The 13,517-nt window shown below is 45.1% G+C and overlaps 1 protein-coding gene across 13 annotated transcripts in view; it reads right to left on the bottom strand.

The window, feature by feature from the left end:
- The window catches only part of rbfox3a (RNA binding fox-1 homolog 3a), a 1,511,127-nt gene that overhangs the window by 710,658 nt on the left and 786,952 nt on the right, over nt 1-13,517 (bottom strand). For all 13 annotated transcript variants that reach the window (XR_010977565.1, XR_010977567.1, XM_068058136.1 and 10 more), the window contains exon 3: nt 279-344. The gene's annotated coding sequence lies outside the window, so the exon portion shown is untranslated. The remainder of the gene's footprint in view (nt 1-278; nt 345-13,517) is intronic.

Here is a 13,517-nt window from a genome sequence, read left to right as displayed (position 1 = left end):
AATATATTGCTGGAAGTAAGTCTATAAAAATGTCATCAGGTCACATGCTTGTAACTTTAGCAGGCAGATTACTTTTCCCATAAGGAATATATCTATTTTTAATATTGCTAATAATCCAATTAATGTCATATTTGCTAGCAGAGTCATGAACTCTGGTCTTGTAGGATTTTATAATAATTCAGATAGAAAACAAATTAACTCTTCATCTTTGGCAATAACATTGTCAACTTTACAAATACATAAAATTGAACAGGCAGACTATTCTAGATGTCTCTTACCCTATAGATTATTGGAGATTTACACTGAAAATGGCATGAATAGCCCTTGTACCAGCACTCAGGATTCTGCAAAATACAAAAACAAGAGTTTTGACTCAAAATTGAAATAACATGAGTTTTGGATAGAAAAGAGTCTTCCAATGACAATGAAAATGCACACCAACTCTTTTCTTGTTAACATCTGGGAAAACACATTTCATAGAATCATACGGCACAGAAGGAGGCCATTCAGCCCATCATACCTGTACCAACTCTGAAAGAGCTATCAAATTAGTCCCACTCCACTGCTGTTTTCCCATAATATTTTTCCTTTTCAAGTATTTATCTAATTCCCTTTTGAAAGTTACTAATAAGCCTTCTTCCACCATCCTTTAAGACAGTGCTTTCCAGATCACAACACACTAAGTCAAAAGATTCTCATATCTTTTTCTGCCAATTACCTTAAATATCTGTTCTCTGGTTACAAACCCTCCTGCAGTGGAAACAGTGTCTCCTTACGTATTCCACCAAAACTCTTCATAACTTTGAATAAATCAATTAAATCATCTGTTAACCTTCTCGGCTCTGAGAAGAACAATTCCAGCTTCTCCAGTGTCTCCACATAACTGAACACCCTCACTTCAGTATTATTCTAGGAAGTCTCCTCTCCAAGACCTTGACATTGTTCCTAAAATCTGTAGCCCAGAATTGGACACTATACTCTAGATGAGGCCTAGCCTCCTTGGTTTATATTCTATGAGCTGAATCTTACAGGGGACATTGAAGTCCCACCGCCAGGGCCGAAAGCGGGAGGCGACCACGTTTCGGAGGGCAGCGGGACCTTGGGGTGGTATTTTGCTGGCGACGGCAGATTAACAGGTGAGGCGCCTTCAAAGAGGCGATAAGTTTTTTGGGGAAGACTGAGCCAGGCAGGCCCCGCCAGGGAGAGGGGTTGCAATGCACTGGTGGCAGCATTGTCACGGTGGCAGCTATTGTCGCCATGGAGTGCCTATAAAGGAGGCCCCCGCCCACCCAGGAATCCGCTGGAAAGCCACTAGCATTTACCTGGCAGACTTCCCACCCGGTGGCAGACCCTCCCACAAGGTTATTAATGGCCACTTAAGTGGCTCAATTGGCCGCCCGATTGGCCGCCAATCTCTCCACCATTGACAATAGGCCATGGTGGCAGGAAGACATCAGGCTGCCCTCTCGACGCCTTCCCCTGCATAGTGCCAGCCCTTCTGCCTCCCAGCCCCAGTTCAGCCCTTTAAAGCCAAGGATCCCATATGCTTTAACAGCCTTATCAACTTATTCTGATATTAGAGGACATTCGTGAATCAATTGGGTTTTTAAATTGTCGCCAGTTTTTTTATTTCCAGCTTTTTCAAAACTGAATTTAAATTCTAGCATTCGTACTTCCTGGATTACTAGTCCAGTAAGATAACCACGATACTACCATACCCCTTAGGCATTTTGGAAAGTGCAAGCATGCTTTCTATTAAACTGCAATTTTCAAAATCAAAATGTCATCAGTGTCTGAGGCTGCTCCAATAACTTGCGTTTCGAATTTCTTAATTATGAATATTCTGGTCTAATAGATCTACAACTCAACATAAAATCCAGAAACATAACAAATAATTAAATGTTTTCTTTGAATAAATTACAAAAAGCACATTTAAATTTTTTGATAAACTATTCAAAGTAAAATGAAAAATGAATTGTTGATCCATATATTACGTAGACTCTTTATACACATGTTGTGTGATTGCCTAAGAGTGATGTCCCTTTAAGATTTAACATGCTAATTAGCTAAGTACCCGGATGTGGTCATGTGACTCTAACTAACTGGAACTGCAAGAAGCAAGACCTGCAAATAGATAGCTTTTTAAAAAAAATTAATTCATGGGATGTGGGAGTCGCTGGCCATGCCAGCATTTATTGCCCATCCCTAATTGCCCTTGAGAAGGTGGTGGTGAGCTGCCTTCTTGAATCGCTGCACTCCATGTGGGGTAGATACACCCACTGTATATAGTGTTAACTGTTTAATAAACCGGTTTTGAGATTTTCAACTACCTGAACTCCATGCATCTCATTTTTCGTTGCATCAGACAACATAAAAAAAAAATCTAATTGCAACACATCAGCCGGAAATTAACACCCCTTGCCCCCCTGAAGGCAGGCTGGGAGGTGTTTGGGGGGCTGGGGCTTACATCAGTTGGGACAGTGGGGGGTGCCATGCCTTTTGCCTACCCGCCCCCGCTGGCATCTTACCAGCAGCGGGGGGATAGGGAGGGTGGTGGTTAGCAGGCTGCCTCCCCGCCCTTAGGCCAATTGAGGCCCTAAAGGGCCTCTTCTTGCTGCCACTGTTATTTTACCACTGGCAAATGGGCACTTCGCCACCTGGGGTGGTCACCCAGTAATACTTGGCAGTTTCCTTACGGGCTGAGGGTCCCCTCCTGATCAGGCACCTTGTAGCCCACAGAGAGCCCCCCTCAGCGGCATGGGTCGCCCCCGCTGGCTCACCTCCCCCACGCCCTCTAGATCGCTCCCCATCCCACTTGTCAGGGCTTGGACAAGTGACCCAGGTGAGCCTTGACCCTATTTACCTGCTTCCAAGGCTGACGTTCATGGTTCCTCTTCTTGTTGGGCGCTAGCCCTCTGGCTGTCAGGACTTGGAGGTGGGACCTCCTGCTTCAGAGAGACAGAAGCTATGCGTAGCTCAGGCAATTAATTGCCTGCAGTCAAAATGCTGTTGTGGTATCCAGGGCTGGTGGGGATGGTCTCACCCCCACTTTCCAACTAGTGGGCGGGGACACCACCTCCGAGAAATTCCAGCCACAGTCTGGGTACAGTGTGAGCTGTGTCTCAGTCGGTAGCACTCTGGCCTCTGAGTCAGAAGGTTGTGGGTTCAAATCCCACTCCAGGGGTCTAAATGCAAAAATCTGGACTGACACTGCAGTGCAGTACTGAGGAAGTGTTGAACTGTTGGAAATGCCACCTTTTGGCTGAGACGTTAAATTAAGGCCTCGACTACTCTCGCAGTTGGGCATAAAAGATCCCACTGCACTATTTCAAAGAAGAGCAGGGGAGTTATCCTCAGCCCTGTCAATGGTTATGCCTCATTCAACATCACTGCGGAAAAACACATTATCTGATCATTATCACATTGCTGTTTGTGGGAGCTTGCTGTTTGCAAATTGGCTGCCACGTTTCCTATACTACAACAGTGACTGCACTTCAAAAGTACTTCATTGGCTGGAAAGCACTTTGGGGCACCCGGGGTCATGAAAGCTACTATATAAATGCAAATCTTTCTTACTCGACTACATTCAAGTCTTAGTTAACTAGTTTGTCATGTATACACTATTAAAGTTTGGTACATGTTACATGTTTATTATCAGGATATTACTTAGGCTTGATACAGCTCACATATTCATCTGTGTGCCCCTTAAGCTCCATTTAGTCCAAATGGTTGTCATTTGTTTTGTACACCACAAGAAAAAAACAAATGCATTTTCTGAACATAATGCAGCTGAGCCATGGGGTTTTACTAAAAGCTTTCTAATAAACAGGAAGAGGGCATCGCCAACAAGGCATACAATTTGCAATTCTCCTGAATTATTTATTTGCAGCGTTCAGTGGCTACTTTCATACACGTGAACATTATTGCCCAAGTTAACCAGTTTCTCATTGCAAGGTCCATGAATGGATACTGTAGAAGGGTTCTTCAGGAATAATATCCCTCAATAGGCAGTAGTGATACAATTATTGCTGTTTATTTGTTACTGTTAGAGAAACTTCCAAGCCTGTTTGTGAAGAAGACAGAGACTAGGATGCTTTGGTGGAGATTGTTTATTGCTTGTCACAGAGCTTACTTCTGCTCTCCAAACACCAGCCAGTGCTGGCTAGCTCTTATTTACATATACATACACTTGGTCCTTGCTCTTGTGAAACCACGTCCCCTACCAGATTTTCTATCCCTTTCTGGACTACCACTACTTGACCTGTCCCTCCTACAACCAGACTTCCTTTCACAAGTTTGTGATCTTTTCCTTGGACTATGATCATCTTCAGGCCGATTGTCTGAACTTACTGTTTTCTGGCCTTCCACATTTTCACTTCCTTCTGCCAGTCTATAGGTCTGAAATCCTGACCCTTGTTTTGCACATTCAGCCAATGTTTGTATTTGTGTGTGACCTTTCCTCCCCTTCCTATAATGGTGGTTTCCCTTCATTCACTATAAAGGCCTGCTACCCAGCCGAACCCGATGGGATCTGACAACATGGATCAGGTTTGGGTTGGATCGTTCTTCTGGGTCTGGCTTTTGGGTTCGGGTCAGGTCAGCTCAGGTCCGGGTCGGACACAGTAAGTATTGCATTTTGCTCTGCTGGTAAGCGTCAAAAGTTGAAAAGCCTACCTGAGCTGGGAGTTCGGGACGTCAAGGAGGGAAACTGAGTCTGTGTAGTGACCAAGTGAGTGTCTCTATGATGTCATCGCGCTCATGCTGCAGCTTCGGAATCGCAAGGTAGGTAAAAATGAACATTCTGGTGGTCGGTTCGGGTTGGGTCGAGCGGGGGAAAAAAAATTGGAGACTCGGGTCGGGCTTTTTTTTCCCTGACCTGAGCAGGCCTTTAATTCACTATCCCTTCTGGCATATCTGTCACTCTGGTCCCAACTTTCGGTAGTTGACCTTTGGGATAAATGGCCTTATCTGGATCTTCACTATCACTTGGTCCACTCTCAGTCAGCCCATTATTGGCCACAATCTGTTGCTTGCAAAGGTCTGACGTATGTGCATGCGACGTACATGGTGCATGATCAGTCTCCATCATTCGTTCAGGTTCTGTCAATGTATAATCAGTGCCAATAAGCCAAGAGGAATGTACTCTAACGGTTTGGTTGCTATGATGCAAAATCACCGTTTTGCCATTAGTGCCGATAACTTTTCCTGGGCCTTTCCATTCTTTCTGCCCTTCTCTTGAATACACCATAATTCCGGAATCAAAATTCTTTTCTGATGGCCTGATCAGATACCTCAAAGCTCTCCTGAATTTTTCTGAAACCTTTGCCTTAATAAATGCATGCATGGCATTTAAATGTTCTGCAAAAATTGAACTAATTGTAATCCCCTCTAAAGCTGGGGGGTGATCCCACATTACCAGAGGTATTTTCGGATTCCTACCATAAACTAATTGATAGGGGCTGTAGCCCCCAATCATTTAAAGCGTGTTTTTCACATGTACTGTCCACACCAGAGCAGCAGTCAATTTACAATTTGGCTGGTCAGCTAAAATTTTTCGAAGCATTTAGTCAATCACGACATGATTTCTCACAAATCCCATTACTAAAAAAGGGCTTTCTGCTGCTGTGTGCATTGCTACAATATTCATATTTGTACACATACTCCTGAACTCATCATTGGCAAATTCTCCTCCACCATCAGTTAGAAACCTAGCCGGCGCTCCCATCTCTTCCTATCCATCTTTGCATTATTTTGTCCACTATTACTTTTTTCGTCTTTTCTACAAAAGACAGTCGACAGACTGAATCGAGTCGCTATGCCTATAAAGTGTAGAAAAAAGTGTGTCTTTATCGCATACCTTCACGTCCATCGCTACAGTTTCATTAAACTCCCTTGCTAATGGGAGACTCACTATGGGTCGCAATGGCGTCCATCTGTATTTTCTTTTACAAATATCACATTTTTCACTGATATCTTTGATGAGTTTAGTGTAGTATTGTCTATTACCCCTGCATCTTAACAGATTCTTCAACCTATGACAAGATGGATGTGCAAACTGTCGATGTAGTTTTGAAATAATTTGCCTTTTCTCCTTGAAATCCCTACCCCTGGATGCCATTAATACTTCTTTAACATCCTGCTTAGAGATGTTAGGTCTCGCTAAAGGAATACAATAATGTCCTGACTTTGTAAACTGCAAAGCGACAGATTTCCCAAAGACAATCGCCTTATGTTCCATATCCAATTTCATCCAAGCCTTTCCCAGACAGTTTACTTAACAGCAAAAGTATTTCACTGGATACTACATCTGTACTAATAAAATGGTTTACCCCTGCTATTTTGCACAGAATTACCACTCTTTTTAGTGATTGTGTTCTCATCTCCAAACCTGAAACAGGTAGAACTGTCGTATTTTTTGACCTTATTTCAGTTTTCCTTACTCAAAGAATCCAAGTAACACCTTAACCCGTCCACTCCACATACTGTGGACGTACACTCACTGTCTAGTACTGCGCAATTGAATGAATCTGCGACTAAGACACTCATTGCTGAACGGAAGCTGCTCATGACCAGTACAATTCCTTCTGATTGATCAGTAGTTTCATCCTTAGCTTCCAAACCTCCCAGGTCATGTGTCATCACAAAAACACTTATTCCTTTTTCTACAATGCAACGCATAGTGATACTTTGAGTCATATCGAAAACATCTGTTGACCACCCCTTGGTTACTCCTGGGGTTCATCCTTCGGTGATAATTGTCCAATTCTTGCCATCTGTTATAACTGCCAAAAGAGTCTCTATCCTCATTCATACGGACAGTTGGGCCCCATACTTGAATGGCCTGGAAATGCTACTAGCATTGTATCCTCCACCTTCGGTGTCACTGCTGAAGAGCCCATCTGCACCATAAAAGCATCCGGAAAGGGACGTTTTCCCTCCAAAATTTTTTAGGACGTCAGACATCTGATCAAAAAGCAGATCTCTTTCTTTGAATCTAACTCAGGTTAATACCAAGAACCTATCCATGTTCAATATCCTAGCACAATCCAACAATTTGAAGGCAAGTACTGACCTAGGAATTTCCAAGCAGAATCACTGCAATCTTGCATATAGTCAGTTAAACTCCATAATATATTCTTCTATGGAAGAACTATCCATTTTTCTAAATTTATGGAAGTCTGACCACACCTCATAGGCACTCAATAGGTCATCTTTCATCTAAATTCTATCCATAAATTTCAAGAGTTTGTCCAAACCTTCCTCATTGTTCAAATGATGAGGCGCTAACTCCAAGAACACTTTGCCCCTGATCTTGCTTCTGGCAGGAAGTGAAAGTGCAAGGGCTGTTCCTTGCTTCCTTTTTGGTAAAGACATAACCCGTGTCCATAGATTAACTTCATTCTTCCACTGATCAGAAGGGTCAGCTTCACAAAAAAGAAGTGGAAAATCATATCCCAACACCTTACACCTGGTTTATCATCTTTCTTCAAAAAAAATTCCAAAAACAGCCTTCTTAAAAAAAAAAGCTCCAATTCTAATCTCCTGTCTAAAAACAAATCTTAGTCTCCAATCTTCACTTTCAGGCAACCATCCTTTGCTACCAATGTTACAGAAACTTCCAAGCCTGTTTGTGAAGACGACGCTGAGACTAGGATGGTTTGGTGGCAATTGCTTGTCACCAACCTTACTTCTGCTCTTCTAACAACACCCACAGTCAGGGCTGGCTGGCTCTTTATATATACACACTTGAATACAATTAACTAATTAACACCCAACACCTGTTCACTCTATTATCTTGAACTTTCTTTGGCCTCCTTATCTCGAGAGACAATGGATACGCGCCTGGAGGTGGTCAGTGGTTTGTGAAGCAGCGCCTGGAGTGGCTATAAAGGCCAATTCTAGAGTGACAGGCTCTTCCACAGGTGCTGCAGAGAAATTTGTTTGTCGGGGCTGTTGCACAGTTGGCTCTCCCCTTGCACTTCTGTCTTTTTTCCTGCCAACTGCTAAGTCTCTTCGACTCGCCACACTTTAGCCCCGCCTTTATGGCTGCCCGCCAGCTCTGGCGAACGCTGGCAACTGACTCCCACGACTTGTGATCAATGTCACAGGATTTCATGTCGCGTTTGCAGACGTCTTTAAAGCGGAGACATGGACGGCCGATGGGTCTGATACCAGTGGCGAGCTCGCTGTACAATGTGTCTTTGGGGATCCTGCCATCTTCCATGCGGCTCACATGGCCAAGCCATCTCAAGCGCCGCTGACTCAGTAGTGTGTACAAGCTGGGGATGTTGGCCGCCTTGAGGACTTCTGTGTTGGAGATACGGTCCTGCCACCTGATGCCAAGTATTCTCCGGAGGCAGCGAAGATGGAATGAATTGAGACGTCGCTCTTGGTTGACATACGTTGTCCAGGCCTCGCTACCATCTTGAACTACCAGGTGTTTATCATCCATTAACAAAACTTCAGACCCTTACAGTTACTTTCCTTGTAGGCTGTTGCTTGAACATTGTAAATACAAAGACAATGTTAAGATTTGTTGTCACACAATAAAAGCACAACTTTCGTGTCAGATTCTAATTATCTTTAAGAGGGAAAGTAAGAGTCAACACTTTGGTGTGAAATTAGTTTCACATATAGGTCGGACCAGGTGTGGGTGGGGAGGTTGCCTTCCCTAAAGGACACTAGTGAATCGCTAGTGAATCAGTTGGGTTGTTATGACCTGACAGCTTCATGGTCACTTTTATTGATGCCTGCATTTTATTTCCAGATTCTCAAACTATCATGGTGGGACTTGACTGAAGTTGTCTGGATTATTTGCCCAAACCTCTTGGATGACAGTTCCAGCAACATAAGTACTATATCACCATACCCTCTTTGCGGCTTGATCATTTCAGCACTATGTATTGCCTCAAAATGAAACTGTCATGTCAATTGACTGAAAAATAGCATTCACTTGCATGATCCTATTTTGATGGTCACCAACAGCCTGAATGTTATGGTTTATGAAGGCAAAGGGATCATGCACAGGAGCTCTTTGGGCCAAATGGCTGTCGATGATGCCACAAGCTTTGGCGAATCCGCCATATGAAAAATGCCGTTGTCTCTCATTCTGCTGCCAATTGCCCATGAATAAAGTGATGAAATTGTTTGTTCTAGCAAACAATGCATGCTTGCTACATCTGTGAACAGCAGATTGACTGATGTTGCCGACATCCCTTGTGGCAGTTTGGAATAGACCAAGCATAAACGCTATAGTGACCTTGACAGCCATTGATAGCGCCGTCCCTATGTTGAAGGTTGCCAGAGATCAGTTTCCAGGAGATGGCACAAATCTGCCACTGCCTCTGGAGTCAAGTGAATCTGTAACTATTTTTCCTCAGACAAGCCAAGGTAGGTGTGCCTTGTTTCATAGAGGGTATTCAAAGGCATAAGCAGTTTATATAAGATGTAATCTCACCTGCCTGGGGTCCCTTTTTATTTCTCTCGAAACAACAGAAATAATGGAATTTTTATTGGAACACTCCTTAAAACAAAGACAGTCTTCATGTCTGCCCATTTTCATACATCACATTAATAACCATGTGACTGTTAAGATATTGTCAATCATGTGGTTATTAGGATCAATTCTGCACTCCTGATCCTGACCTCAGTCATCGCATATTGGATTCAACATTTATGCTCATATCATTGGTCTCTCTCTTCTTCCCCTTGCCCTTGCCACTCTTGACTCCAGCACCAGTCTCTGCCTCTGTGGGCTGCTTCTCTGTTCCTGGCCTTCTGAGCTATCCAATTGTTTTTAGTACTTTACTAACACCAACAGCGCATGCTCAGGATCCTTCCTCAGTTCAGGTTCCACTATACAGATCGAATACATACTGGTTCCCTGACATCAGAACCACCCAATCCTGGCCGGAATTTTTCTGTCAGGCTGGAGGCCCCACCCACCGGCCAAACAGTCAGGGGCGAGCCCGCTTCTGCCAGGCCAGGAAGCCACGCCATAATTCGAGGTGGCCCAGGTCCTTAATTGGCCTCGGACGGGACTTGCACCTCTCTGAAGCAGCAAGTCCCACCGCCAAGAGCTGTCAGCCAATCAGCAGGCCCGCACTCTTCAGTCCCAGCAGCGTCACTGGGAGTGGTGTCCACTGCTGGGACTGCACCCAGTGGGAGGAGCAGCAATGGAAGAGGCCCCAGAATGAAGGTAAGTGTTTGGGGCCTTGCCAGGGACAATTAGCCAGGCCCCAGCGAGGTAAGGGGGGTCCTATTGAGGGGGGGGGGGGTGCAGAATGTGCTGCAGTGGGGGTGGCTTGTGCTGTGGGGCGCCCTCTGTGGGGCACACAGTACCCAATCAAGAGGCCCCCCCCCCCACCACAGCCTGCAAGGAGACCGCCAGGTTTTACTTGGCGGCCTCTTGAGGTCCTGAGCTGCCCGCTGCTGGCATATACCAGTGGCAATGGGAGGAGGCCCATAAGTGGCAATTAATTGGTCATTTAAGGGCCTTAATTGGCCTGGGGTAGGCGGGCCATTTGTTATTGCCACCGCCGCCGCTCGTAAAATTGCAGCGGGGGCGGGAAAGCAACGGGAACAGCACCCCCAGCCTCCCACTCAATTTTACGCCCACCCCCGCCTCCAGGCCGTTCCTTCGGGGGGGGTTTAAATTTCCTGCTCAGGATCCAACTTCCACGCTTCACTTTGGCCCTAGCCTTGGCTTCCCTGCTCTCAGTCAAATTCAGACCTAGGCCCAGGATTTACTTCCTTCCAGTCCTCAGCCTCCCTCAACCCTTCAAAGACCTGGTCCTGGCATTCCTGCTTTCTCCTAACTCCGTTGCCTCCCCATCTCATCCCAGAACCAGGCTCACACTTTGTTTCAGGCTTCCAATTTCTCTGTCATCTGTGCATTTTACATCAGTGACAGGAATGCCATCTAGCCAGGGAACAGATATATCCCAACCCCACACTCTAGCCTTTACCTCCTTCCAGCTCTCGCTCTTGCTTTCACTTAACTTTATATATCTAGCACATTCATGATAAATATAAACAAATAAAAGTATTGCAACTTGATTTCACTTGGAAATACATTATACAGTGAAAATAACACATCAACACAGCACCAAATGATTTTGGTGTAAATTCATTTTCTATTCATTAAGGGCTGAATTTTATGTGCCCGCCTGTCATCGATTTCGGGGAATAAAAGGGCCACATGTCACGAAGCTGCCGCAATCTTCCGTGTGGTGGCTCATTTACATAACCAGGGTGGTCCCCCCCCCCCCCCCACCCGATCACGTGGAGGGGGCAGACTATCTGGCCCCAGCAATGGCATCATTTGTCTGTGCGCAGGCGCTGACATCATTTTTCAAGGGCTATCAGCCCTATTGGCCTTTTAAAATATTTAAAGGTAAAGTGAGTAAAAATAAATGAATACATTTCTTTTGCCCCTCTCCCATCCCCCCAATAACAATTAAATTAATTATTTGCCCATCCCCCCCACCAAAAAAAACACTTACCATTACCGTCTGACCTTCGCCCCCCCAAACTGCACAAACTTTCAATTACAACCCTTCCCATCATCCTCAACACCCATGACGTTAATTTGACCCCATTCCCCCCCTTCCCCCACCACAACACTGATAAACTTACCTCCTCTCCCCCTCCCCAACGGTGTAGCACCTCAGTTCTCGGACAGGGATTTGAAGGCGCGGGAGTGCCGGCCACCAGGCCAAAGGGACATCAGGAGGTGACGTGAGTTCCATTAATTCATTCGTTTTAATTTATTTAAATATTCAAATTGGGTTCCCATCACCAAGCAGCGGGGGGCCGTCACGAGGCCTCGCCACCACCTGTAATATTGGGCCAGGCCCTCCAGGCATCGGGGTGCGTGGCGGCCCTCTCCCAGAGGCATCTTCAGGCCCCCTCCACCACGGAACCTGATGCCCGGGGGAGAACAAAACCCAGCCCGATCTATCTGAGAGGTTTTTGTGTTAAGCCTGGTACCCCTGCCGATCAGCAGACTGATAGCAGTTGAGAAACACTGGCTGATAACCCTCCATATGCTCTGCCTCCCCTGATAACCCATCTATGTTCTACTCTGAAAATCACTGTTGACAACCAGAACATGTCAAAGCCTAATGTCTTCTCCCTGTGCACAGTGCAAATTTCATGTCAAGCTCGATAACCTAGTTTGAACTATTCCATCTCCCTTCACAAGATTTACCTCAAAACAATATTCAGGGTAAAATATTACAGAGACAATCTCACCAACAGGATTCCTTTATAAAATCAATATATTGCCAAGAACTGTGACTAACATAAACATTCTTTTATTTTTCTTCATTCATTTCTGTAGGTTTCCATTTTTTTTTAAAAAACTGCCTGCAAATGACACCATCGGAGATAATGGATCTGTTTATGTGCGGTATTAATCACCGAGCTGCTACTCACTTCTGCCAGACCCTTGATCAAACTGGTCATTGGTTCGTTCGTCTATGCCCCAAGTGGCCCCACCTGACTAAAAGTCCACTTCAGCCTATCACAGCACCTCTGCCTTCCCTCTTGAATACTTTGCCCCTCCAAACCCTTCACTATTCCTCTGCCTTTCTACTCTCCTGCCACCATCCCAGGCTCAAATTATCCTTCGTTAAGCCTGCAGCAACCCTCTGTGCCTCTCTCAACATCTGAAGAGCTCATTGAGGCACTTGTCACTGCCTGTTTATAAGCAACAACCCCAACTGCCCAATTCTCCTCTCTCAACAACCTCACTACCCAGCACATCAACCTCCTACACGTCCTGCTTAATGCATTCACTTCTTCCCCATTGGACTCTGCAGCAGAACAGCAGTCGTCACCCCTCTCTATTTTCCTCCTGAATGTGTTTTCACTCACAAGCAAAGCTCTTAACATCTGTGTCCTTATTGTGGATGATTGCATTAACATCATGATTTTGATGGAAACTTTGCTCACAGACGGCAATACCTTGTCCTATACTGAAGCCACCCACCTGCTATGCCCGCTGGTAATGTGGCCCTTATCACCAAATCTCACTTTGGTCTCTCCCCTCTACTCCTCTTGCTGTTATTTTTGAACATCTCACCTTGCTCCATCCCTCTTACCTCTCCTTTAAAATCCTCAATCTCTGCCATCTCTCAAGTACTTCCTGTGGTTCTCACTGAGATGTCCTCACTCCTTTCCTTCCTCAGCAACTCAGTGATATGGTGAAAAGGGAGTGGGACTAGTTGAGTTGCTGTTGCAGAGAGTCAGCATAGACATGATGGGCCAAATGGCCTCTTTCTGTGTTGTGACCATTTTATGATTTCAATCTCCAACTCAACTCCCGTTGCTCTCTCTCCTCTGATTTCACTGTCCTCCTGTCCTCTCTTAACCTCTCCTTCCATATAAATTCTCCTACCCATGTTCATGGCCATCCTGTTGACTTTGTCATCTCACATGGTCTCTCTACTTCCAAGGTCTTGGTCACAGACAAGACCATCTCTGATCACTTCCCTGTTTGCTTCATCACTCAC

This window comes from Heterodontus francisci, chromosome 26 (assembly GCF_036365525.1).
Source record: "Heterodontus francisci isolate sHetFra1 chromosome 26, sHetFra1.hap1, whole genome shotgun sequence".
Classification (NCBI taxonomy): Eukaryota; Metazoa; Chordata; class Chondrichthyes; order Heterodontiformes; family Heterodontidae; genus Heterodontus; species Heterodontus francisci.
This window is presented reverse-complemented; position numbering and strand designations above follow the sequence as displayed.